The following is a 27,226-nucleotide window of genomic DNA, read 5'->3' as shown; positions in this document are numbered from 1 at the left end:
TGAGAGAGTAATATGGCTCACTGCTGAACCGAGGAGGTACTAGGGTTGTATTTTCTTCCCAATAGGTTTTTGGGGCTGTGTAGGCTCAGGTCATGATCCCCGGTCCTGAGATGGAGCCTGGCATTGAGCTCTGTGCTCAGCACAGAGTCTGCTTGTCCCTCTCCCTCTCTTCCTCCCCCCACGTACACTCTATCTCTAAAATAAAAAAAGATAAGTAAATAAATAAAATCTTTAAAAATAGAGCAAAGTGGCTACAGAAAGATATGAGATGACAACTGGGTGTGAATAAGGAAGGGTGGAAGTCAAGACGGGAACACATGGAAGGAGACAGATTATGGCGAAAAGACGGGGAGTGAGAACAGAGGGGCCTGGGAGGAGAAAAGCTCTTCTGGGCCAGGAGGGAGGAAATACCCAAAGGGCGGGGCACTGGCAGCCTGGGAAAAGGGGCAGCAACTGCAGGAGTGGAGACAGGCAGGGAGTGGACGAGCGAAGGGACGCAACAATCCATCTGGGCAGAGGCTGGGAGAGGAGAAAGCATGGCCCCTGTCCAGCAGCCTCACACGGGGGCCCTCTGAGCAGTGACTCACAGAATCTGGCTGCACAGCCCCTGGGCTGAACCACCACTCCAAATCACCAAGAAGCTTAGCAAACTAAGAAGTTATCAAAAATATTCGGGGTAGAGCCAGCTGTTGTTGCCAACTTTATACAATATTATAAAAGTCACTTGTCAGCCCTCCGGAGTCCATTGTGTCATTGACAATCCCATCGGTTGAGTCGTTCTGTTTTCCTTCCCCTCGAAAGCCCTGTGGTTTCCTGTCCTTACCATCGCCCTCTGTGGAACTGGGGACCTCCCTGCACCTCACCTCACAGCAATTTTTTTTTTTTAAGATTTTATTTATTTATTTGACAGAGAGAGACACAGCAAGGGAGGGAACACAAGCAGGGGGAGCGGGAGAGGGAGAAGCAGGCTTCCCTCGGAGCAGGGAGCCCGATGCGGGGCTCGATCCCAGGACCCTGGGATCATGACCTGAGCCGAAGGCAGATGCTTAACGACGGAGCCACCCAGGCGTCCCACCTCACAGTAATTTGACGACGTGCTCCGTGACTTCAGCGTGGGCAGAGGGAGTGTACCCAAATCGTAGCAGATGGCATCTCTGCCTTGAAGGAAGACGTAAAAGGAAGGGGAGATGCCACACAGGAACACTCTGGAAAGGAGATGTGCTGATGGGTTTCCAGCCTGATGAGTCTCCAGAGGCAGCACAGTTCAGGGGATGGGCTTCTCCCAGTCCCTCGGTTTCCGTTTCTTTAGTCACAGCATGACGGTGGGGCCAGGATGGCGATAGGGATTGGACTAGATCAGAAATGGCTCAGGCATCTCTTCTTACTTCTGGGAAGCGTTTTCCTATAATGCTGTGGTGAAAGAGATTCGGAGGCTGCCTCGCAGCTGCATGGGGAAGTGCTAATATGGCTCCGTGGGGTTAAGACCAGTCTTGGATTACTGTCCTAACAGGTGTCCCTTTGTGCCACTGCCAGTCCTCATCAGCCTTCTCTCCAGGGTCCTAAGAGCTCCTGTTTAAATTCATGGAGGCCGACAAGGGTTCTGTCGCAACTTTCACTCTGTTGACCCAGGAGAGATGTGGAAACTGGCCTCGCTCTGTCTGCAGCCTCACATATGTGCTTGCTCAAACATGCTACACTAGTTGTCCAGAAATTCCGTTTTCCCGGTGCTGCCAGAGACCTGAGTTTGGCGACCATCCTCTGCTCTGTAACATTACCCAAGAAGATGTCCATCTTTCTTAAATTTCCCTCTAGCACATGCTGAGATTTGTGACCATAGTTTATAGGTCAATTCTGTGTCCATAACACTGGGAGGATGCTGAAAAAAAAAAAAGGTCATTTCCTCCTAAATTTGTATCCTCTATGTGTAGCTCCAGATCTGTTAAGGTTTTAAGAATGGTGATTACAGTCCAGCCAAACTTCTTTGGTGATCTATCTCGTCTCCAGCAGTGTATGTGTATGTATTCTATATAACTTAAAAAGTATATAGAGGACATAATTCACACAACTGTTTCATACAATTAGCTTTGAGTTTCATCCTCACAACAGGAAGAGTAGGTATTATTATTTCTATCAACCAGGATGAAATCAAGTCTCCAGGAGTGCAAATGATCCCTACATGCAGCTGAAAGAGCAGAACTAGAATTGGAATCTAGATCCTTTGACGAGAGGCTCACAGAATTTACAAGAGCAGGAAGTTGGGGGAAAACTTGGAGAAGAAATTGAGTGAGGGGATGGGCAGGGAGCGTTACTATAGGTCACCCCCATCCCTTGCTTTGAATAGGATCCAGGAAGCTTAGGTTCAGAGGCAGGCCATGGGAATAAAATTATAATTACTGAGTGAAACAGCTGTTGAAATGAGCCGCAAACATTTTGGCTTCCCTTCCCTTTTAGAATCCTGTATGTTAGTGGTTTCCAGTCCATGTCCTGAGGAGCCTTGGAGTTCGTGAAGGTTCCTGAGGGTGATCACGACAGCATGATGGAACATCTCCACAGTGCCACATTCATCTGCTTTAGATATTGGGCATCTGCATAAGATTTAATTTGAAGAACATTCTGCTACTTAGAAAAAAATTTTTGAAGATCATTATTATACGGGATTATTTAACCTCTTGCCCATTTATTTCTTCAGGACATCTGGATAATTTTCAGCCAAGGAATTTGCCATTAAAAGAGGTAAACTGTGACCCACACTGACACAGAGGGAGCTAGGAGCTGGGGTAATGATCAGGCTTAAGACATAGGATTTAGAAGCCACAGGGACGTGGTCATCCAGGGTCAGAGGAGGTGGCCCACCAAGGCTGTGAAGGTGGGGACTCAGGGCTGCGCAGGACCACATTAGTGAATGCATGTGGTGCAAATAGGAACTGAGAAATAGATGTAGAGGATTGAAATCCCAGGTTTTTCTCATACGCACATCAGAGTTCCTTTAGTTTCCGGTGATCAAGATTGGGCTTCACTCCTGGGAGCCTCAATGTGTTAAGTTCAACTGGAAACACCACCAGCCACAGGAAGTAGAATTGGGTCTTGTCTTCTATTTCTACCTGTTGCTTTCATAAATGTGTGAAATCAACATTCGACCCTGTCATCCAGCTAGACTTCCTGAACTCCATGAATTCTACTAGTGAGCCTGGCTCATTTCAGGTCAGGATCCAGGACTGGGTGTAGAGTTAGGAACAGGAATGGGCACAGGTTCAAACTGTATATGAAAACGACTAAATTTAATCATAAGCCATCATCATCACCATCCCGAACCTGTTATAGAAAAATCAACTTTTTTTTTTTCCCCCACTGCAAAAGAAAGATCAGAGGTCTTGTCAGAAATCATTTTGGGGATTCTGAAATAAAGACATTTCGGAAGCAGGAAAACATGATCATGCAAGCAAGACCAGCAATGCAATTAAACGCTACCCTTTCCTTGACCTCTGTGTCATAGAGACAGCAGCTGATATGCAATATTACCTTGGAGAGGGGGGAAAGACCTTGGGAAGTTTAATCCTGGATATCCTTGGGGTTGAAGACTGAGGTGGAGCACTGGCCTGCCCATGGATCGTGCACGTGAATTCCTGAGTACTGCAACCACTCAGCCTGAGCCGTGCCCCTGGTAATTACACCTCCCCACGGCAGCGCCCCGAACTCAATGTTACATTAGGCAACTGTGGCAGGCCTGTAACCTGATAGCAGCACATTATGTAGTTATGTGGGAACTCTGGTTTCTGGAACAGATCGAGGTTCCCAAGCTCTGGTCTTGTGCTCTTTGGGCGTGTCTCTCACGAAACATTCTTTATGTAGAAAACAGACTAAAACACCAACATGGTCTTTGGGAGTTTTTTCAACAGCAGCATGAAACGGACCCATTTCTTTCAAAGGATTCTTGCCAAAGAGGAGAAAAGTTGCTAAAAAACAATAAATAACTCTCTTCTCTGTCTCACATTTGTCACCTAGCTTGCTTAAATACTGTGCTTTTGGGGTAAGTTATTTTTTTAAAAAATTAAAATGTCATCAAACGATGCTCTATCAATGATGACAGAGGTACGTTACATTATTTCTTAAGGAAGCCACTGAATTTGATAGGAAGGCTAAATGTAATGTTTCAGATTCAATAAATGAAAATGGGTGGGGATAAGTAATGAGGGTAGAAGTCCCAGTTTTCATGCTCATAATGAGAACCAAACTACAAGTGCCTAGCCATTCACCCTTTATGAAAGCTGGCTTCGAGAAAATAGGAATGGAAGGAGAAGCAGCAGAGTACAGCACCTGCGTCATCCAAACTGAGGGACTTGTCACTAGGCACTTGGAGAAGAAAAAGGAGAAACTGGGTGTCACATCCCAGTGGCAGCCACCTTGTCAGTTTGGGCCTTACAAGCTGCGCTCCCATCTTCCCCGCGGGAGGATTCACATGATGGATGGCGATGTGGCTCTGCAGACCAGACATGCTTGCAGGTTACTTCTAAAGTCACACTGGGGGAGTTGGGGAACACGGATTTATCATAGAGCAGGCAGAAATGGGAGCCTGGGGCAGAGGAGAAAGGACGGTGGAGAGCTGAAGAGGGACAGAATCGCTGGCAGACCAAGGAGGGGAGGACAAGGAAAAGCAGGTGAGGTTTTACGTAGGATAATTTTAGGCAGGATGTGACGCGTGAGACACCCAATCCGAGAAGAGAGAATTTCAGACAATATATCTAATGTCTGTGTCAGTGATTTGGCTTGGTCACATGAAGGAGTAAATGCCAGGTCCCTAGCATAGTGGGAAAGACCCACCGCCCCCTTGGCCTGCTGCCCTCAGGAGCTCCCTTGTCAAGCATAATTGTGCCAATGTGTGGGATGAGTGCAGGGGACGCATGTGAAGGCCTGTTTCCCATCAAACTCCATGGGCAGGTATGCTGGCTCCGTTCTGGCCACGCCCCTTGGCCGCTCCCTCTTAAAGGGGCCAGGGAAACCACCTGTGATGCCACATCTTAGGAGCTTCCAGAGGAGAGGTTTCAAAGTCTGAGATGACGTCACTTCAGAATTATTAGCCAACAGCTTTCCCATAAAGGAATATTTCCAAAAGAAGGAGAGTGATCCCTTAGGTGGGCAAATTCTTACTAGAGGAAATTTCCAAGAATACTTCATATCATGGGATATATTTTTCTGACATATTAGTTGTACTTTTAAAAATTTCTCACTTCATACCAGCATCCCAATATTGATATTTTTATCAAATCCAGAGCACTGCTCTAGCCCCATTTCCTGAGAGACTTACCTTTCAGCTGGGACAGATCCAGGAAGCCACAGAGGTTCCAAGTGGTGCTGTACTGACAACGTGCAGTTGAACTCTGATTAAGGACAGTCCAACCGTAGGCAGGCCAGTAACCTAGGGTCGGGGGAGGGAAGAAGAATGGTCCAATGAGATTCCCTTCTTGAAGTGTTTGGGCTTGGGTAACTGAGATACTTAGCTGTAAGAAGGTCATGGAGATGGGGGCTGGGATGGCCATCATAAGACGTAGGCTAAATGAGAGGAGAACAGAACACATACGGGGCAAGGGAAGAGGAGAGGAGAATACCCCTAAAAAAGAATGGTTTGAGTTCCTGGCAACATTGCAAGCTCCACGAGCTCTTGTGGGGCATCATTTCTTGTTTTTGAATTTCTGTGACTCTTCTGTGTTTCCTAACCCTCACACCTCCCTACCACCACTCCCAGCAATTCCCCTTCCAGAATACCACCTCCCCAACAGGTTCGTCTGGCTCTCTGTCCTTCCAACCATGAGCAGGAATGCCTGAAGAAAACGTCTCCCAAACTCCACCCAGAATTACCTCTAAAGCCACCAAACCAAGACAAATACAAACTTTCAGAAAAAAAGAAAACTTAAGTGAAAAAGAAATAGTCACAAACTAGATCTGACCAAAATAGAATACATTTTGCTAAATTTAAACTTTTAAAGTTACAGTTTAAACTAAAAAGTGTTCATCTGAAGAAAAGAAAGAATGAAAGAGGGCAACCAGTGAGCAGAGCAGGAAAAGACCAAAAAATTTTTTTAAAAGAGTGAACAGAAGAAGAAAAAAACTAGAGAGAACTCGGACACTCTTTCCACGAGGAGAAATGCCAAAAGGGGACACCTACTGTGTGCTACTTGCTTTACACACGCTATCTTGTTGGATTCTCACAACTGGCACTATTTTTATGGGAGTACAAACATGAATGCAAAATAGGTAAACTGCCAAAAGCTAGCAAACAAAAAAGAACAAAATCCCTCAGCTGGCTGGCTACAGAGCTAATGCTCTGAAGGAAGAACACGTTTGTCTGAAGAGTCTCCAGTCAGGCATTTGAGGAAAAAGCTCACAGTCGTGAAATGCCGTGAGAGGGGTCAATCTTTCACAAGTTTTCTCACCTGAAAGTCTCAGCCACAAATGTTGAGGACTCTACTGAGTGTTTGCAATTGTTGGGACTTTCCATGCAGCTGGATCTTTTACAAAACAAATCCTGGCCTGAGACATGATTACCAAGAGAGACAGCTGTGGGGTGCGGACTTGCGCGTAGCCTCATCTGAGGTCAGTATTGAGCAAACAGGATCAGGCAAAAGGGTGCCTCTTGTAAAAAGCCTGGGTGATATTTGCCAGAGGAGGTAACTCCCAGCAAGGACAGCACAAACTCAGTTGTGGGTAGTTTATAGCGTGTAGATGTGGGACATTCACCAATGGGGGAGTCCTTGCTTTTCCTGCATGTGGAAGGAAGTCTTTATCTAGCACAATTAGGAAACAATTCAGCTACAGAGTTTGAAACAGACTTGCCTGTGACTTTGTTATAGCTGGCCCAAGAGCTTTGAAGCTCAAAGCAGTTCCTTAGCCCTTCTCCAGAAAGCGAAGACATTCTGGGAGAGATCCCTATTCTACAAGGGAGCACATTTGAGAGCAGAAAGACCAGAGTGAGTTATGCTAAATTATATACTGCAAGCCCAAGTCAGGCAAAAATCAGAACTTGAAAATGCTGACTCCCAGGTGAAGGTTTTGTGCTTTGGTGCCTTTGTTTTATAACACCCAAGGGGCCTTGTATTATCTCTTCCTTATTCACTCATTGGTCATAGATATATTGAAACACATATGCCTGAAATATGGAAGACACTTCCAAGTGGTAGAAAATTCAAAGAAGAAGACACAGTCTTAGCCTTTGAGGGCTGATATTATGTACAGCAGTCCTCCATTGTGGGACTGGGAAATACTACATCTAAATTCTCCATTGTAAAGTTGGGAAAGTAGAAATTATTTTATACAGGTATATTAAGTGCTATGTGAACACACAGGAAGAAAATTACTTTGGTCTGGAGGAGTCAAAGAATGCTTCATAGGGGAGGCAATGAATAAGTAGATGTTTCACAGGGGGTTAGAAAAGTAGATTCTAAGTAATGGAAATGGTCTATGCATGGCTTTGAAAATAAGAAAGAACAGGCATGTTTGAAAAATAGCAAATAACCTGCTACACTGCATTTTTGGGTTAAGATTGGAAATGTTCCCGAGTCAAATCACGAAAAATTTTGCGTGCTAACATAAGGTTAGAATTAAAGCTGTAGGTGTTACAGTTCTAGCAACAGATTTCAGAAAGGGGAGTGATATGATTATATTTTAGCCTTATAAAATAATTATGATTCAAAATAAACATGGAAAATTAAGAGTAAGGATTTCTATAAACTCTTTCTACAACCTACTGAAAATGACAGTGAGGGAATTAATGAAGGCGAAAACTCCAAAGACAAAAAAGCTGTAGAGGAGAAATCAGACAGGAATTGTCAACTACAGTTTAGAAGATGGGAAGCCGAAAGAAGAGAAGTAACTAACTGAGCAAAGTAGAGAAATCTAAAAACCTAGTAAGAGGAAGCCAAGAAGAAGCTAGATAAGTTGCTCTAAAAAATTTCTGAGAGGTCAGGAATTGGTGGTCCCCAATATTTGGAAGATGAAGGGAATGGAGAGGGGGCAAAAAAACAAAGATTTTGATGAAATCTGCCTAAGTTATAGACCCTTCCCTATGCCCCACAACTAGGTATCTCTCTCCTGCTCTGGTAAAAAGCAAGATGTTTGCTCTCTAGAGATGCTGAACAAGCATGGTTCTGGACTCAGTGATGGCTCGGAGCTAGACAGAATAGGATTAAGTAAAATCCATTATTCTGAAGCATAAGGCTTCTCCAGCTCTCATGGACTTAGCTTCTTAAGTCTCCTTCCCTTACCTCCATGAATGTTGACGTTCAAGCTTATGCTCCCATGGAGGAGACTGGCAAGTTCCTCTGTGGAGAAAGTGAGCAGCCCGAAAAGAACACACCTACCAATATTGACATGGTAGTCACCCAACAAAATGCCTGGGTCCCACTTCATGGCTCTACAGGAAAGCTCATCAGTCAGAGAGTCCTACAAAGGGCTTCCAATCAACTTTTTATTCCTGGACACCTAAATGTAAACAGGCAGCCAAAGATCTCCAGATATATGAGGAAATTCTATAATATGAAAGACAGATTTAAAAACCCAAAGTAACTACAAATAAATGGGAAAAAATAAACCATGGAGAAAAAGAGAGGCAATCCAGAGAAGAAAACTTCAAAAACACTTTTATTAATTAACCGTTACTGCATCCATAAAACAAGAGGATGCAATAAAAGGGAAATAGTGAGCAAGAAAAATCTAAAAATTACAAATATAAAAGTAGAATTTATTTTAAATCAATACAAGAATGGGAAGTTGAGAAAGCCTTGCAGAAAGTAGTACAAAAACATAGTGATGAAAAATAAGAAAGTAAAATATCCACACCAAGCATATCATTATGAAATGTCCAGATACTAGGATATACTAGGATTAAAGAGAAAAACAGTTCCCACATAAAGAACCACAATGGCATTGGGTTTCTTAAAAGTAACACTGGAAGCTAAAAGACAATGGAGCAACAACTTCAAAATTCCAAGGAAAATAAGTTCTTTCTACCTAAGATTTAATACCTGGCCAAACTTTCATTTATTTCAGTGTGACATTAGAACAGAGGTATTGACAGATACGTGAAGTGTGTCAAACATTACTTATGCTCACCAAGATTTGTTTCTCCTTTCCTTCCTGGTACATGGAACACTATACTTCCCAGACCTCTCCAAGTTAGGTGGGATCATGTATTCTGATCAAGTAGGTGTGCCCAGAAGTGACATGTCATTTCCTGGCCAAAGCACTGAAGGGGGATGTATGAGTTCTACGCTTTCTACAGAGGTCTCCTGTTGAGATAGTGGAGCCATAAGATGGGAACATTTTGTATCACTGAATTACCACATGAAAGATAACTGCCTCGGAGGGCTGCCCAACCTTCAGCAGACTTGTGTGAGCAAGAAGACACTTAATACAGTAAACCATAAAGATGCGAGGCTTATGGTTACTGTAGTGTGGTTTAGGCTACCCTAACACACAACCTATCATAAATATTTCCAACTGCACCATTTCTCAAAAAGTTAATGGCTATCCCATGGCCCAGCAATTCCAGTCCTAGGTTATATACCCCCAAACAATGAGTGCATGTGTCCAACAAAAAGACAGAACAAGACTATTTGTGGCAGCTATATTTACAACATCCGAATACTTTACTTTCATACCACATACCACAGCAAAAAACAAACAAAAGAACAAACTACTAGTACATGCAACAACATGGATGACTCTCCCAAGTATATAATAAACAGTAAAAGAGAGTCAGATATAAAAGAGTACATACTTTCTGTTTATTTACATAGAGTTCAAGAACAGGAAGAACTAATTGATGGTGATAGAAGTCAGAATAGTGATTACCTCATTGGGGGTGGTGTGATGGTGGAGAGTATTGACTTGGAAGAGACATGAGCAAACTTTGTAGAATGCTGGAGATATTCAGTATCTTTTTTTTTAAAGATTTAATTAGTTACTTACATTATTTAGAGCAGAGTGGGGGGAGGGGCAGGTGGGGAGGGAGACAGAGAATCTCAAGCAGACTCCGTGCTCAGTGCAGAGCCCAACACTGGGCTCGATCTGACGACCCTGAGATCATGACCTGAGTTGAAATCAAGAGTCAGACACTTAATGGGCTGAACCACCCAGGAGCCCTGATATTCAGTATCGATGGTGGTTATATGAATGTGTATACAAAAATTAATTGGGCCGGACACAAGTTGAATATACTTTACCATATGTTTGTTGTACCACCAACTATAAAAAAATTTTTTTAAGAAACTACTGGAAACTGATTCACCAAAATGAGGATATACGCCAAAAGTAGGAAATCATGGGATACAGGCATAAGAAATCCCCCAAGGGACAGAGATGAAGGGAATTCCTCAGAAGATGGTGAGTGCCAGGATGGCAGCTGAACAGCAGGCTGGAGAGCAGTCAGCCATGATTGAGGCCAGAGACAGGGGGCATTAAAGATAGAAGAATCTAGAGAAAAGGAAAAAGAAAAAGAAATGGATAGACTATCTTGTGTTGATTTCCATTCAAGGGAGTTTTACTATTCTATCAAAGAATTGGTGAGAAATTAATGATAAACACAAAAAAATTAAGCAACAAAAAAAGAGGCTATTATTAATGAAGTTACATAAACATGCTACCATAGTATATTGTGTGGCTGAGCTATAAATCTAGCCAAAATATTGCTATATAATTACATTGGGAGGATAAGAAGGAGGACAGCAAGGTGGGAGGAGTGTGCCACAAAAGAGTATGCTGAGAAAGCTGAATTATCAACTGTAGAAGAAAACCAATAAAGGGGCACCTGGGTGTCTCAGATGGTCAAGCGTCTGACCCTTAATTTAGGCTCAAGTCATGATCTCAGGGTCCTGGGATGGAGCCCTGTGTGGGGCTCCCTGTTCAGTGGGGAGTCTGCTTATCTCCTTCTTCCCCTGCCCTTCCCTGATCACTCATGTGCATGCTCTTTCTCTCTCTTTCTAGAATAAATAAATCTTTTTAAAAAAAGAAAAGAAAAAAAACCAGTAGAGAGCGCTTACATCTGAAAAAAAAAATAAGGAAATAGCTGCATGCATATTATTTAGAAATATGAAAACAAAGAAAATAAGCACTTGAAAGTGTTTTGACTTAAGATGGAGAAGGTTAGGCAGAGGACTACTATTTTCATTGTACACCTTGTTGTATCATTGACTTCTAAAGCTACATGCATAAAGTATTTCACCACCATGTTGAAGCAATTAGAAGACATTTCAGAAAACTCTAAGAGAGCTAACATAAAATTAAATAACTCATTTCAAAGCACATTTTGATTCCAATTAATTTTTTTTAAAGACAGATTTATAGTACCTAGTAATTTTCATTGGTAGAGGAGGGGTTTGTGAGAGGTCGTAAAATCATGCTGTAATCCTTTTGGGGATCCAAAAAGCTGGGACATCAAACTCTGTCAGTCCCAGGTGTTTACTTCAAAGAAACAAAGAGTCATGAGAAAAATACCTTCTATCAGCTTATCAGCTCTTTCACAGCTCATAGCATGATAATATTGGACCGGGGTTGAGAATTTTTAGATGTAAGCACTTTTGGTCACTATTTTAAATCCTGATTGTGCAATTTAAATGTGCTTAAAAAGAAAAAAAAATCAGGTTCTCTTAAAGGGAGCGTGGTCCCATTAAAACAAGGCAACCTATGCCTAGAAGGGGTTGGTCTTGCCAGCTCTGCAGGACTACCAGAGCAACCAGTTGTGGGAAAACACGGGGAGTGCTGTGTAAGTTAAGATGGCTAAGAGTAGCAAGTGGCCAAAAACTTCAACTCGAAGTGGCTTAAACCATAAAAAGGGAATGTATTCAATCATCTAAAATGCTCAGAGGTAGAGAGGTACCAGACAAGGCTGCATCAGGGATGTCACCAAGTATCCAATTCTCTGTTGTTTACCGCTTCGCACACCATGGCGTCAGCTCCATCCTGAGGCTGGAACCTCTCTTGGTTTTAAGATGGCTGCTACTTCCTGCTGGGGCTAATGCTTCCGCTTTCAAGTCTGCTGGGAAAGGGTGAGCATCTTTGACTGATAATTCCCAGCAATAGTCTCAAATTTGCTTGCATCTGATAGGCTTAGGTCACGTGCCTACCATTGAACCAATCATTGGCCAGGAGATAGATGCACAGGAGACCCAGGTGAACTCAACCTCCCTAGAACCACACTGAGGCTTAAGTGGAGGAGGGGCGATAGATGGAGAAACAACCATAAATGTCCCCAAAGATACTTAAAAAGGAAGAAAGCTCAGAATGTGTTGGCAGTTGTAAATTGACTATTTTAGGATTATTACACAGTCCATATATTGTTACCGCCAAATTCTTATGTTTAAAATTTTTGTGGAAACCCAAAGAGAGAACGTCAAGAAGAGCAGGATATTTGGAAAAGTGTGGACTGTTCCATAATAAGCTGTACGTAGGGAAAGCATGTTTCTCCTATAGAATAAAGAGTAGGAAAAGGTAATGCTATGGTGATGTAAAGGGTTTAGGTTTTTTTGACTAGATCTAGTGATCTCAGAATAATAGGCAAACCCTTAGAAAGTGCCTAAATCAACTCAAGCCTGGGGGAAAACCATAGCATATCAAGCTGAAACTGAAGAGTAGTAGTGGTACATTTGAAAGGATTTGTTCAAAAGGTCAAACCATGTAGGACTAGATTCTCCAGACATTCCTAGATTGAGTTATTTATATTCAAAAAAGGATAATAATGTCCACCTTACATGGCCATCAGGAGGATTAAAATAGATACTATTTGTTTAAGTATGCATGAGGAGTGAAGTAGGAGGAGTGTATGAGGAGAGTATGAATAACTGTTGAAGATGGAAAAAGCTACCAAAGTTCATAATGTAAGATCTTTCTCAGTGTTTGATGTAGTAGTAAGTCTGATAAATGTTCCACTTAGCTGTAAGTATAAGGCACTAAAATATAAAAATGTGTAATTGAGTGGAAGATGACACTACCTTTGGCTCCTTTCATTACAACCTGTGTGAACACTGACACGTTATTTTACCGCTACATCTATCGGAGGTCCATTAAAATTGCAACCCTAGTCTCAGGAGGGAATAAATTTAATTTATAATGCTGGCCTTGCAAATGCAAATCAATTGGTGATGGGAAATGCCGCTCAGTGAAAGAAAAAAAAAAAAAAGGATTCCATAATTTCAACAAATGTGAAAAAAAAAAACAGTATTCTGGTGTGCATATGTGTTCAAGAGAGATTGAGTGATCATTTTAAGATGTCTGAATTTTGTCATTTTCATTCTGTTTGTATTACTTTGGTCAATATGTTGTAAATACTGTAGCTCAGTATTTGATGAGTATTCTTTTTTAGGCTGGACGGCTGCCACAGTAGAACCATATAGTACATAATTTGCTCTACTAAATCAGATTATTTATATTAATCATATGTCCTTTTAACTCATTGGCATTAAGATTGCTAAACAATCTCAACTATGGTAGTAGTGAACAAGACTGTTCTGTGAGCATGGATTGCATTCGTCACTAGTCAATGCTTTGCAGAATACTGGGTGTATTTTAGACTAATTTTTAAAAAGGAGAGAACAAGTGGCAAATGAATATATTTCATATTGCCTAATATCTCATTGTATTCTCTCTTAAATGGGTAAATATTTAACAACTGTTTTGCCAAGTATTCTCCAGATTAATAGATGCTCTGAAGCAATTTTTAAATATTTTTATAGCTATTACAAATATGAAGAATTTATAACAAGCAAGTTCATTGATTCTTGTGTTTGTATTAAACAGGTGGTAGAACTAATCACAAACTAAATTCAAGGTGTATTTCAGGTGCTTTAGTGACATAGAAATTTGACCCCAACCTCTCAATTCTTTGTAAAGTTCTCATTGGATAAATACAACGGATGATATAAAAATGGCCAAAGTTTGTAAGGACATTATTATCTAGCTTTATAATAATGATTTTGATAGTGGATCCTATGAAACACTCATCAGGGACCAGGCCCTGTGCTAAGCATTTTGCAAATAGAATTTATTGGCTCTTCTAAAAAAGGAACATAAGCCATATTATTTCTCCCATTTTACCATAAGAAGACATTGCAGGTTGGAGAGGATCATTAACTTGCCCAAATCCACAGCTAGTGGTTGATGGAGCTGAGGTTTGAACCCAGGCAGTCTGAATTCCAAATCCATATCCAGGATGACTCTACAATAGAGCTAAGACTGCCAATAACTTAGGGCTTTTATTTTGGGCTTTCATCTTTTTTACTTGAAGGGTGTTTCTTTAAAACATGCCAGTTTTTCACTTTTAAATCCTTTTCATTTTATTACGGCATCTTATAGCTTTATATTAAAAAGTGGAAAAGGTCATAAATCAATTGTACATATGGCCCTGACTTACGATGGTTTGGCTTGGAATTTTTCAACTTTACGACGGTGTGAAAGCAATACAAATTCGGTAAACTTTGAATTTTGATCTCTTCCCGAGAGAGTGATGTGCTGTCTGCAATTCTCTGGTGATGCCAGGCAGGGTCCCTGGGCTGCAGCCCCCAGTCAGCCACAGGGTCAGGAGAGTGAACAGCTGATACACCATTCTATTGCTCACTTTCAGTACAGTATTCAATAAATTATATGACATAGTCAACACTTTATTATAAAATAGGCTTTGAGTTAATGATTTTGCCCAACTGTAGGCTAATGTAAGTGTTCTGAGTGTGCCTAAGGTAGGCCAGGCTAATTAGTGAGGATGTTTGGTAGTTTAGGGGAATTGAATGCCTGTCCGACTTATGGTGGATGTATCAGGAGTAACCCCATTGTAAGCTGAGGAAGATCTGTATTTCATTTTTATTTTTATAAAAGGAAGACAATAAAATAGTGTTTTGGGCTACGGTATAGGAGAGCATCTGTGTGTGGTATGAATGCAATAAATTTTGATAATATTATTTAAATCTCTTTAGAGTCAGCTCTGGAAAAGAAGAAATACCTAATGACAATGAACAATAGAGGGAAGTTTGATGACAAGTTTAAGACAGTCTTAAACTGAGTTTAGAGCTCTGTGTTTCAAACCCTTAGAGAAAAAAGTTATCCAGATCAGGATGATGATGTGTCTTCAGTCCTCAAATATTAATTTGTTACTGCCTATCACAGATTCTTTACTAGAATGGTATTTCTAGACCAAAGATAAAAGAGAACTGCTTGATAATATTTTTTATCGAATCCCACCTACTTCAGATATTTAGAAAATTTTTGTTAGTTGAGATGTTCAAAAAATTACCAGAATTAGTGCTATGTGATTATAACAATTTATGCTATGATGTCTTCAAATCAACCCAATCTACTTTCTTCATGTTCCAATTAGTTCACAATATTTCAAGATAAATATTTATTTATAAATAAGAATTGGCAGTTGCCAATTTTTAAAAGCAAGAGATGTTCACCATGGTATTTATTCTTATAATGTCTACATTACTGAAAAATAGAAGACAAACCAAAAGATAGGAAAAATGCTATCAAATAGCCACCTTAAAAAGAAAAATGCCCCTTGGTTGATACTTGATTTGGGTGGTTCCTACATTATAGAATCCACTGGACAAGCATTTAGATCTGGATTTGTAAAGACTAGGCAATACAGACATTTCTTCTCTTCTTTTACTTAGAACAGCAATACTAACTCTGCCACGTAATGCGTGCTGGTTTGAAAATGTTTTTTAAAATATGAACTATTTAGATAGAACACAGTAAATAAAAGCACTACATCTTTGTTTAGCTAGGTCAATTTGAGGAATTATGTAGGTTTAGTAGCAACAAAATGTTCGAGTACTCTCTGGCTTAAAAATTTCAGTAACTTAGCAAAAAATCTATTCCTATTTATTATTTGTAATGTTTGGGGAACAAATATGCTGATAATTCTTTTGCAACTCTAACATGTATGCAACAGGACCCTTTCTAAGTTTGGGACCCTATGAGGTACTAAAGCAAGCATTCACTTCTCTCACGCTTGAGGTCACAAGTTTTTGCAAGTCAAAAAGGTTGAGCATGCCAAAAACATCATGCTGCACACTACCAAATAAAAGAACACTGTTATTCTTACAGGGAAAGGTTTGACAAGACAGGAAATAGGCAGGGTCAGAGAAGTTTACTTAATACTGAGACTTATTTAACCATCATGAAGCCAAAATACAATGACAGTTAAAAAAATAAACAAATAGCAGTTACACAAAACAAAACCCCAGGATACATGGTCTCTACCGAAACTGATTATTAGATTTTTAGCAAGTACGGGAAGTGGGTATCCCCAGAGAATCCTCACAAAATCCCTAGACATCTTCACCATTGACTTCTGTCGCATGCCTTTCACTGAGATAATGCGGATTCAAAGGGCTTTAATCGGTGGGTAGAAATTTGAACAAAGAAAAATCAGGCTTAAAAGGCTGCAAAAGAACTTCATTGAAGGGAATCATTTTAAAAGCTGTGTTCTCTTAAAAATGGGGAGGGAGGAGGAGGAGGAAAACAGAAAATGGAAGATAGGAAAAATCTAGCTGTTCATTACAATTTTCCATTTTTTGTTTAAACACAGCAGGAGGGCAAAGCTGCTGGCTTCCCTTCATCCTTGCAAATGCCAGGAGGGATTATGCAAACCCCACAACCACCCAAATCTTATTTAAAGTTATAATCATTGTTCTCATTTAATGACTTTTGCCTGCTTTCACTCAAATATTGCTGCATCTTGTTTCCTGCCAGTTTGGACCCACTGGGAGTCGTCAATTCATAATTGCAGATAAACCTTTAAAAAAAAAAAAGAAAATGCTACCTTCACCAAAAAAGCAAACATCAAGTGACATCTAGTGGATGTCTGGATATTATTTTCTAAGGCCTCTGAATAGCAATATTCTCAACAATAAATTGTCTTAACATCGCTTATAATTTTTGTTTCTCAGGTGAAAGCCTCTGTCTTTTCCTAAAACAGAAGGACAAGTTGTCAGATAGAGAAGTGGCTGTTATGTTTTCTCAAAGAAAAGAATTTTCTTTTCGTTAGCATATGAATAGCAATTCTCAAGAAAAACCATCCTGGAAGTAATGCACCTGTAACTCACACCATAGAGTGTGCCAAAAAAGAAGTCATGGGGGCGCCTGGGTGGCTCAGTTGGTTAAGCGACTGCCTTCGGCTCAGGTCATGATCCTGGAGTCCCGGGATCGAGTCCCGCATCGAGTCCTGCATCGGGCTCCCTGCTCGGCAGGGAGCCTGCTTCTGCCTCTGACCCTCCCCCCTCTCATGTGCTCTCTCTCTCTCATTCTCTCTCTCAAATAAATAACTAAAATCTTAAAAAAAAAAAAAAAAAAGAAGTCATGGTATATCCAAAGTTGGACAATTATTTGGGCAGTTATCAACTGTGTAGATGGTTCTTAAGAGAAGATGACATTTCAGGTCCCCAATTCCTCTGTTTATCTATAAACCTAAGGAGCATTATTAATTTGACAAATCTGTATTTAGTCCAACTATGGTCCCCATTTTTCTTCCCTCCCCCTCCCACCCCGCGGGAGAATTGTGTAGGTATCTAGGTCCATTTTCCATAAATAAGTAACATCTGCTTGTTCTTTGCAATTTATTAAAGAACAGTGACTTAACCAAGAGAGCAGCTGAAAACTTAATTGGGATTGGGATTGCTTACCAACTCCTCCCCAGTGATGTCATGTGTCCGAGAGGCGTCGTGGAGAATACATGCCTTGCTTTGGTTGTCTAAAGACTGCTTTTGTTAAAGAGACAGAAAGGGAAATTACAGAGGAATTAAAAGATGGTGTCTAAATTTAGTATTTTCTTTCCTTTCAAGGAAAGGAAACTTGGAATATGCAACTGTAACCCAAAAGCCAGCTGTCTGGCTGTCCCCAAGACTTGCAGCCTTTTAGAGCTGCTCTTCATTTTAATAATAACACACACACACAGAGTCCTGCATGAAGACCTCCTCTGACTTCCTGTAGAAAACCTAGCACTCCCTCCTTCCCTTCTGTTCCCCCCAATCATTTCAGGAATTCTTGAGAGTTCTGCTCTTTTTTTTTTTTTTTTTTTTTTGAGAGTTCCACTCACTGTTAATCTCAGCTCTGCATCAAACTTCATAGCACTGTCTTGTTCTTTACCTACTTTGGCCCATATGCAAACTTTTCAGCTTTTTGTCGTCCTCTAAAGCACCACGGACACTAAAGCTGTGTGTGCCGTCAACTTTACCGAAGTGTGGGTAAGAGGAGGGAAGCTGCTGCAAAGATGGCTCAGCAAACCGATGACTGGACTTGGTGCAGTGATACAGTGTCTGGGATTTGTTTCCAAATAATTCACTGGGGTTGGGGATGGGGGAGTAGGTGGGGTTACAGAAGAAACAAAATCAGCTCTGAGTTGGTAAGTGTTGAAGCTGAGTGATGACTGCACGCAGTTCATGCATTCTACTTTTGTATATGATTGAAATTTGCATAATAAATATTTAAAAGAACAAGTTCCTTGTCCATCCTCGATGCAAGCAGTTTCTCCGTGGCTCCGGTCCCTTCTTCCATTAGCCTCCACCACATTTTGGGCCGCCCTCCCACCTGAGTCTCAGTGCCTCTCCTCCTTCTCAGGCTGCCCAAGCAAGCTTTGAGCTCTGGGACCCACTCTAATACTTAGGGAGCCCATCAGAACGGCTTGCCGACTCCCTAAAAATAAAGAAACCAGGTTTTGCCCTAAGAGGAATTCTGCCCTGGCTTTATGACCTACCCGGCTCAGGTAAAAGTGATGTAGCTGGAACGAGGCCTGAGTATACAGCGTTTTAAAAGGTTAGTTCTCTTCCTCCAGCGATTTCGATTCTAATCGAAGTTCTTAAGTTGATTCTAACAGAAGTTGGCACAGACAAAGCAGTTTAAAAGATAATATTCTATGCCTATAAATAAGTCTAGGAGAGAAAACACAGGTAAAACGTGGCAACTGGGTGATTATTTTTGCCTTCTAACCAAAAGATGTTCAACGTAGACATCGCGTCACATATAAATAGACCTATCTTTGAAATAAACAATATATGTCTCTCTACCCCTCAGCTACACTGCAGTAGCCAAGGGCCAGGCAGCTATCCCAGCAGGTTCAGCAGTGGTGCACTGGAAGCCTGAGAAATCTAAACACACCCGTCCATGAACTTGGTGGGAGGGGAGGGGCGCACACTGGCCTGGAGCCCATGTAATTAACCAGTTTCTCTTCCATCTTAATCAGCATCAACTGGCCACCGGCTCCTTTCACTTAATTTTGTCTACTTTAGCCTAGGAAAAATGCAGGCTTTACTTTGTGCAGCTCTGAAGTCACCTGAGATTAATGTTCAAACTGCCCCCCCCCAATCCGAGGCATGCTTATGAAGAGAGGAAACGAGGTTTATGTAAGGAAGAAGCGTTTTCACTTCGACATGCATGTGCAGGCAGAATAAGAGAATTTGCTCTGGATGATGATGCTAATAATATGAGGGTGGAAACTGTGTTGTGCCTGAGAGGGAGGAAATTAATTCAGAAATGCGGGGATGGGGAGGGAGAAGTAGCTGTGACTTCTGCAGCCACTTGCCAAACCCCTCTGAGCAAGGGACTTGGGAAAGGGAATGTGTTCCCAGTGGTATGTGCCATTGTTCCCAAACACATGGGAGACAATGTCAGCACTTACTTCTGGCACTAAATTGAAAAAAACACTTCCTCTCTTTCTGCCAGCACCATTTTTTTTCTCCCACTCACCCCCGGAGTTTGACACAGTTTCCTTTCCAAGGAGACTGGCTAACATATTCCAGTGAAGGAGCTGGGGGACCGTGTGAGATGGGCATGGGGACCAGTTTAGGCTGAAATGAATTAGGAAACATTTTTAAGTTACCCTTTGAAGTTTTTATTGCCTTATCAAACAGCTTCTCTTCTTTGGCTGTATATTGATTTTTTTCTGACTATGAAAAAGTGTTTCAGCTCTTCTATGATAATCAAACACAGTCTCAGTTCAACGGGCACCTTCTTTTTTCTGAACCGTACTGTTCCACATATCATGGAATTATCCTATACTTCCCCCCGCCCCCGTAGGACAGGACCTTCAGAGAGCATTAATCTTCTTCCAATATTATTTTTCCTATCATTCCCAGCAATATAACGTTTCCATTCCAAACATACAGCTGCAGGGGATTATATCATTATTTGCCTTTGTTCTAGTCGAAGTATATTTTGTGAGAGCTTCCTGTCATTTGTCCTGAGCTAGGCTACTATTTGTCAAAACATCACTTCTGAGATTGCCTGCTTCTCTAAGATGCCAGAAAAAAAAAAAAAAATTGTGTCAACTAAAAGTTAAGCCCTTATAAATCCCACAGGGGTTTCAAAATGGAACACACTTGGGATTTCATTTCCCTCTAAGTATAATGCCCTTTCTAATACCCAGAGTGAATACTCTCAGAAGAGTATTTTGTCACAGTATTTCCCTTCTAGCCCCTTGCACCTTAGAAAATAGTCACAAAGTTTCTTTCTGCCCGAGGCACCTGTACATATTGGTTTAGTGTTCATACCTGAGGGGAAAGTGGGATTGAATTCTTACCTGGGGGGAGAAGGGGTATTAGATCCGGAGTCAGGAACCTTAGAATCTAGTCCTACAACTGCTGTTTTGGTTGGTTCCATGACCCTAAGCACATTTTAGCCTCTCTTAGTCTCAGGTAGTTCATTTGAAATCTAACAATGTCTCAAGTCTTAGAAAGTTTCATTCTCAACTATGTTTTTATAGTTTCTCAGTGCTGTTTCTATTCATCCTTCCTTTGCCGTCCTCTGTGCTTACTGCCCAGCTAGTCTGGCGATGGTCTATTAATCTCATTGTCACAGACGTTAGATTAATATCAGTCTTCCTGAGACTCAGCTCTGGGGATGTTACTCTTTGCCCCAACCCTTCCATGGCTGGCCATTGCTTCCCTTGCGCTTAGGAGCCTCCAGAGTGGACCAGCACCCACCATTCCGGAACAGTTATCAGCAACTCCTACATGTCCTTTGTACTCCAGTCTGTTTGCATTTTGGTTGTGCCATTTTGTGGAATGTGCCTTGTGCCTTCTTTGTATTTTCAAGGCACATCACATGTTGCAATGATTTCCATATTTGTCTTACTTCCCTCCCTAGATGGTAACCTTCCCAAGGAAAATTGCTACCATTTATTGACCCAATATTCTTTGCCGTGGACTGTGTGAGATACTTTACACCCATCATTTCTAAATTTTTCCAATCATGTAGGTGGATTAGAATTTATTTTATTTTTCAGAGCTTGAGGACAGAGACCCAGAAGCCATTAGATAATGTCCTTAGTCATACAGCTAGCATGTGACGGCTCACATCTAGAAAGTATTATCTAGAAAAACACTAAATTGAATGAACCATGATGCTGGCACTTGCCCAGCACACAGATGCTAGGCAAATACTGTATAAGCATGAATGAATAAATGAATGAGTGAATGAATGAATGGTTTTATACCTTAACTACAGCCCCTCTCTTTAGATAACGGCCACCAGGTGGCGGTAGTTTTCCACAGCCCTATAGTCTGGACTCCAAATTCACTAAATACAATAGGAGAGCCAGAGGGGACCCTGTGGATTACCTAATGACTCTCCTTACTTCATGCTAAAAAAATTAAGCAGCCATAAGGTTACTTTATTTATTCAAGATCTTTTAGTTGATAAAAGAGCGGACCTTAAACTCGAGTCTAAAACACACCAAAGCTAGCGCTTTTCTATTATACCAACTTGGATGTTTTTTTCTTCAAAACTTGTAGTTTGTAGTCATAACTTTCCCATATATTTTCGATATTAAAAATATTCATTAAAACAGTAAATATGATCAAAATTAAACAAAGATGTTTCATCATAAAATTTTAAGCTTTTTTCTTAAGCAATAATATAGTTTTCATGTTTAAAATGTTGAAATATAGATAATCCAAAAAGGAAAAAAATTACTTGCAATTCCAACAGCCAGAGACAAACATTATTTTGCTACTATTCTACCAGAGGTTGCTTTACTCATCTGTAAAATCCATTTTGGAAAATTAGGAGCAAATCAAGACATAATTTAATAATTTGTTAATCTTAAATTTTCTCTATAATCTTACTTTCATTTTTTTTTTAAAGATTTTATTTATTTACTTGAGAGAGAGAGAGAGCACAAGGCGGGAGACAGAGGGAGAGGAAGAAACAGGCCTCCCGCTGAGCAGGAAGCCCGATGCGGGGCTCGATCCCAGGACCCTGGGATCATGACCTGAGCTGAAGGTGGCCGCTTAACTGACTGAGCCACCTGGGCGCCCCTATAATCTTACTTTCATAAAAAGTTATTAGATATTTTCCTTAGACCTCTTGGATCTTTTAAAATTTTTCCCAATTTAACCATGTTTAGTTGCCAGTAAGGGGAGACCATTTTTAATTTACTTCTCTCTCTTTTTCCTTATACTTTTTAACTAGATTCCCTCAGTGAGAATTCCAGTTTCATTTATGTTTCCCTTCTCTCATTCTTTTCAGTAAGGAAAAGAAAAAGCACTGTCAAAACACTGTGTCCATAACCCATCTCCAAAGGGAGAGGTGTCTTTTCAGCAAAGGGCATTTTATTTTCACTTTTCATAAGTTATTTCTCCCCACCTCACCTCTCTTCTCAGAATGATGATATAATACTAGAGGGTATTTCTCAGCTAAAAGGATTGGGTCAGTTACATGAAATAGTAAATTTTACACTAATGAACAGAGGTACTATGGCTTTAAATGCCTGGTCAAAGATTACGCTATTATCTTTACTAGAATGATTACATGCCTCTTAGCATGGGTTTTGCATGTAAAGCTCTCTCTATATCTAGGGATGCTCTCTGAATCTATCAATATTACTACAAATATCATTGAGCTTTGGTGCATGATTTCTACCATTCTCTGTAATCTGTGGTTCTTAAGACCGACAGTTTATCACTGCTACTTTAAGGGCATGCAATAGAGGTTACCAGTAGGGAAGGAAGTTGCGGGGCAGAGAGATGTCTGAACTCTTGGCACTACCCTAACAGGGACCACTATTGGAGTCGAAGATGCAGGGAAAAGAAGAGAAATGAGAAACCGGACTAAGAGTGAATTGGGGATGGTCAAAGCAAGACGCTTGCGGTAGGAAGCCCTGCTGAGAATGCTCTAAATGACAACTTGGACTCACTACTCCCGTAACCATGCCAGTGTATCTGAGGCCCATTAACTGCAAACTCCTATCTATTCACTTCACACAATTCCAGGTGCCTCCGATTCTTAGCCCTCTAGTCTTCCATCATTCTTCCATTGATAAGATGGAAAACGAATTTGAGGAAATAATTATCTGGTATGTCCTGCCAGGGGGGATGGAGAGGGCCCTGTGGCAGGAAGTACTGTGGAAGGAAGGTGCTCTGAAACCCAAATCTTGGGCCTTGGCCTCCCTACCCACCTAGGCCAATTGTTCAAGTACTAGTACGTGGCTTCCTCTGCTGCTAGCCACCCAGGTGAGTTAATTGATGGAGCAGCAGATGCTTGTAGGCATCTCCCTGATTATTTCTCTTCTGAGGTGTCCAGCACTAAGGACAGGAGTGGACGGTGGGAATCATCAGTGAGGCAGAATTGTCAAGGAAGAAGGCTTCTGCCTGGGAAGTTAGTGAACTGATAGTGTGGTTATTATTCAATTTGTAGTTCATCTAAAGATCATAAGGTGCAGTCCTATGTGTGAAAACGAGGCTTGTCTTTGGACATCAGTAAAAAATTTTGGTTTCCTTTCTGCTGGGGAGGAAGAACTTGCCCTTATAAACGGACGCTACCGGGCTTCCCTTTTCCTACCAACTGAATCCACCCAGTTGGAATCAAGCAAAACTGATGTGAGCTTAGGAACCAACCCTTATTATCAGAGGGCCTTCACCTCCTGGAAAACCGGTCTAGACTACCACTTAGGTGTTCTACTTTGTAATTATTTACTATCTTGTACACTTTTGTTTTATCACTTTTCTAAATGTTATATTTCACAATAAAACAAAGTAAAAATAGTGTAAAATATCCAAACTTTGCATATGTAACATAGAAAATTAGTCTCCAATGAGCTCAACCCAATTGACTGGTAGGATACGGCTCTTGCATATGGCATGTTCTTTGCTTTCTTCATTAAATTTGCTATCTTAGGGAACTTCCAGGCGTCTGCCCTTATGCCACTGTAAAGAATACTCAGCTGTTTCCTTCCTATGTAGGGAAAAACCAGGTGTGCCCTCCTTTGTCTTTCTTCCCTGTTTGTCTCCTTTACTACTCACATTAAACACCTCACTTCGGGTCACTCATTGTGTGGAGCCTTTTCCACACACCAAACAATTCTCCGAAATACCAGCAGGGTGTCCTACAATTTAACTCAGCTCTGACACGATCCACCCAGAGATAGCATCAGATCCCACAGGTTAAAGGCTCAGTCCCACAAGACTGCCCTCCCCACCCCACACACTTCAGATGCGTCACAAGCCCAGGCTGTCAGCCATGCTGCTGACCAACTGGCTATAGACCAGAGGTTCCAGTGACCCCCTCCTTCAACTCAATTTCCTAGAGTGTCTCACAGAATTCAGGGAAGCACGTTTGTTTACCAGTTGATTAAATGACATGATCAAAGATCCAGATGGAAGAGATGAGGGCAAGCTATGTGGGAAGTGTCTCAGAGCTTCCACACCCTCTCCAGGCTCACCACTCTCCCAGCACCTCCACGTGATCACCAACCTGGAAGCTCTCCCAACCTCTTATTTTGGGGATTTTATGGAGGTTTCATCACATGGGCATGATCCATTATTAATTCCAGTGTTAGCCCTTCTCCCCTCTCAGGGGGGCGGGGATGGAAATTCCAAGCTCCTAATCATGGCTTGGTCTTTCTGATGACCAGCCCACACCCAGGACCATAGGAAGCCACCCAGAGTCACCTCATTTGAACAAGACAGTCATCACCCAGGAAATGACAAGGGTTTCAGAAGTTCTGTGTCAGCACCTGGGGTCAAAGACCAATATTAGAACAAGAGATACTCCTAGTGCTCTTCTCACTTAGGAAATGACAAGGGTTTATGAGCTCCGTGCCAGGAACTGGGGGCAGAGACCAATATGTATTTTCTCTTATAGCCACCATCTTCTATAGATTAAATGCACTGATCTTAGTCCCAGTCTCTTGGGTCACATATGACAAACCTAATTCCCTTTCTGAGTCTTTAAAATCAAAGATCTATCATACCCCCAAGAACCTTCTCTAGCCACTCCTTCCACCCAACACACACTTTTTCTCCAAACAACGCCCCCTGCCCCGCCCCCACCCCCGATCTTCCATCTATCCCTCAAGACTTGGTTCCAAGTCTCTAACTTTCAGAGTAGCTTTAGATATGAACAACTTCCCTTGAGTATGGTGCCCAGACGGAAATAGACGCCAGGTATGGATAAACTAGAGGGCTGTCATTAGTCCTCTTGCATTCTGTATTCTCTCTACCACTTGGAAGACTGAAGATACTGCAAAGAACATGGACTTTGAAGCCACAGGACCTGGGAATTTTAATAGTGGTCATTAGTTGAAATGCTAAGCAAGTTACTCAATATCTCTGTGTCTATTGTTGTCATCTATACAGAATGTTTTATCTACTCTCCCACAGGTACGCTCTGAGAAAAACAGTTTGTAGAAGTAAAGCAGACTTTCAGTAAGTGGGAACGAACATTAACAGTGTGAGCTAAGCCCGAATCTCTTGGCAGTCACATCATACCATTTGTTCTTACTCAACTGTTACTATGTACTGGTCAGGGTTCAGAGAATAGAATCCACTAGTTTAGCAGAAAGAGATTTATTTAAATTTTATTGACTGCAGAAATAATTTATATCATGACCCAGTATACACACGAACACACAAATATGTAATTCAAACAATGTTCACAATATTTACCCATCTGACATGTGTTGTCCTCTGCTGTTTCTCTATTTAATTTTTAAAAATGCACTCGAGGAGTTGATTTCATGACTCACTAATGAATTGTGACCCACAGCTGGAAAATACTACATTGCAGGTTATAACATAGCCTAAAGAATCACTGGGAGGACAGAAGAAACAAACTCTAGCTTGTGCTTCCAGGAATCGGGCAGCTGAGCTGCCGGCTCCAGAAGCACTCCATCTGCATGACCCACACTCGCAAAATGATGTCTCGTGAATCTGACGCTAGGACATCTGACTGGCAAAACCTAAGTGACACCCGAAGCCCTGGTGCAAAGGGGTCTGGGCATACAGCACAGGAAATATGCCTGGAAGGTTGCAAATGATGTCCATCAAGCTAACGCACAGACTCAGCCAACCACCTGCAATGACATGCTGCTGACACATAGTAACTCAAAAGTACCTGGGATGGACAAACCGAGTGGCCTCAACACACATCATTATGTACTTTATCCCTACTAAATTGCCTATTTTCTTGGCTATGGCCTATTATCGCTACTCTAGTGAGGGAAACTCACAGAACTTGCACAATTTATTTGATGGAATGAAATCAAAAGAACAAACCATCTGGAAATCCCCAGGTTACATCTCCTTTCACAAACATAGCTTTACCCAGCCAACCCGGGGCCTACCAAAGGATGATTAAAAAATTATAATAGGGGTGCCTGGGTGGCTCAGTTGGTTAAACGTCCAACTCTTGATTTTGGCATAGGTCATGATCTCAGGGCCCTGAGATCAAACCCAATGTCGGCTCCGTGCTGAGCATGGAGCCTGCTTAAGATTCTCTCTCCCTCTCCCCAACCCTCCCCCAAATAATAATTAAAAAATAACCTGAGGATTCTCTTCTTCCCAATGTCACAAAGAATCTTAAGATCAAAAACATTTTTTAAAGATTTTATTTTATCTTATTTATTTGACAGAGAGAGAGCACAAGCAAGGGAGTGGCCGGCAGAGGGAGAGGGAGAAGCAGGCTCCCCACTGAGCAGGGAGCCCAATTCAGGGATCGACCCCAGGACCCCGGGATCATGACCTGAGACGCTTAACTGAGCCACCCAGGCGCCCCAAGATCAAAAACATTTTTGAGAGCAATGAAGAGAAGGGACGAAAAAGGAATAACTTCAACTTTTTTTTTTTTAATTCTTATGTTAATCTCCATACATTACATCATTAACTTTAGATGAAGTGTTCCATGATTCATTGTTTGTGCATAACACCCAGTGCTCCATGCAGAATGTGCCCTCCTCAATACCCACCACCAGGCT

General features: G+C 41.5%; 1 long non-coding RNA gene across 1 annotated transcript; it reads right to left on the bottom strand.

Moving 5' to 3' along the window:
• Positions 1 to 261: 261 nt before the first annotated feature.
• On the bottom strand, positions 262 to 17,769 carry LOC145723500 (uncharacterized). The gene is made up of 3 exons (XR_014148616.1): positions 17,664 to 17,769; positions 5,303 to 5,413; positions 262 to 1,876 (listed from the first exon to the last, which is right to left on the bottom strand). It is a non-coding gene; the product is annotated as an uncharacterized LOC145723500 (long non-coding RNA).
• Between the last annotated feature and the right edge of the window lie 9,457 nt (positions 17,770 to 27,226).

This window comes from Leptonychotes weddellii, chromosome 9, assembly GCF_054177405.1.
Source record: "Leptonychotes weddellii isolate Sample4059 chromosome 9, ASM5417740v2, whole genome shotgun sequence".
NCBI classification, from domain to species: Eukaryota; Metazoa; Chordata; class Mammalia; order Carnivora; family Phocidae; genus Leptonychotes; species Leptonychotes weddellii.
The sequence above is the reverse complement of the archived record's forward strand: the minus strand, read 5'-3'. Positions and strand labels throughout refer to the sequence as shown.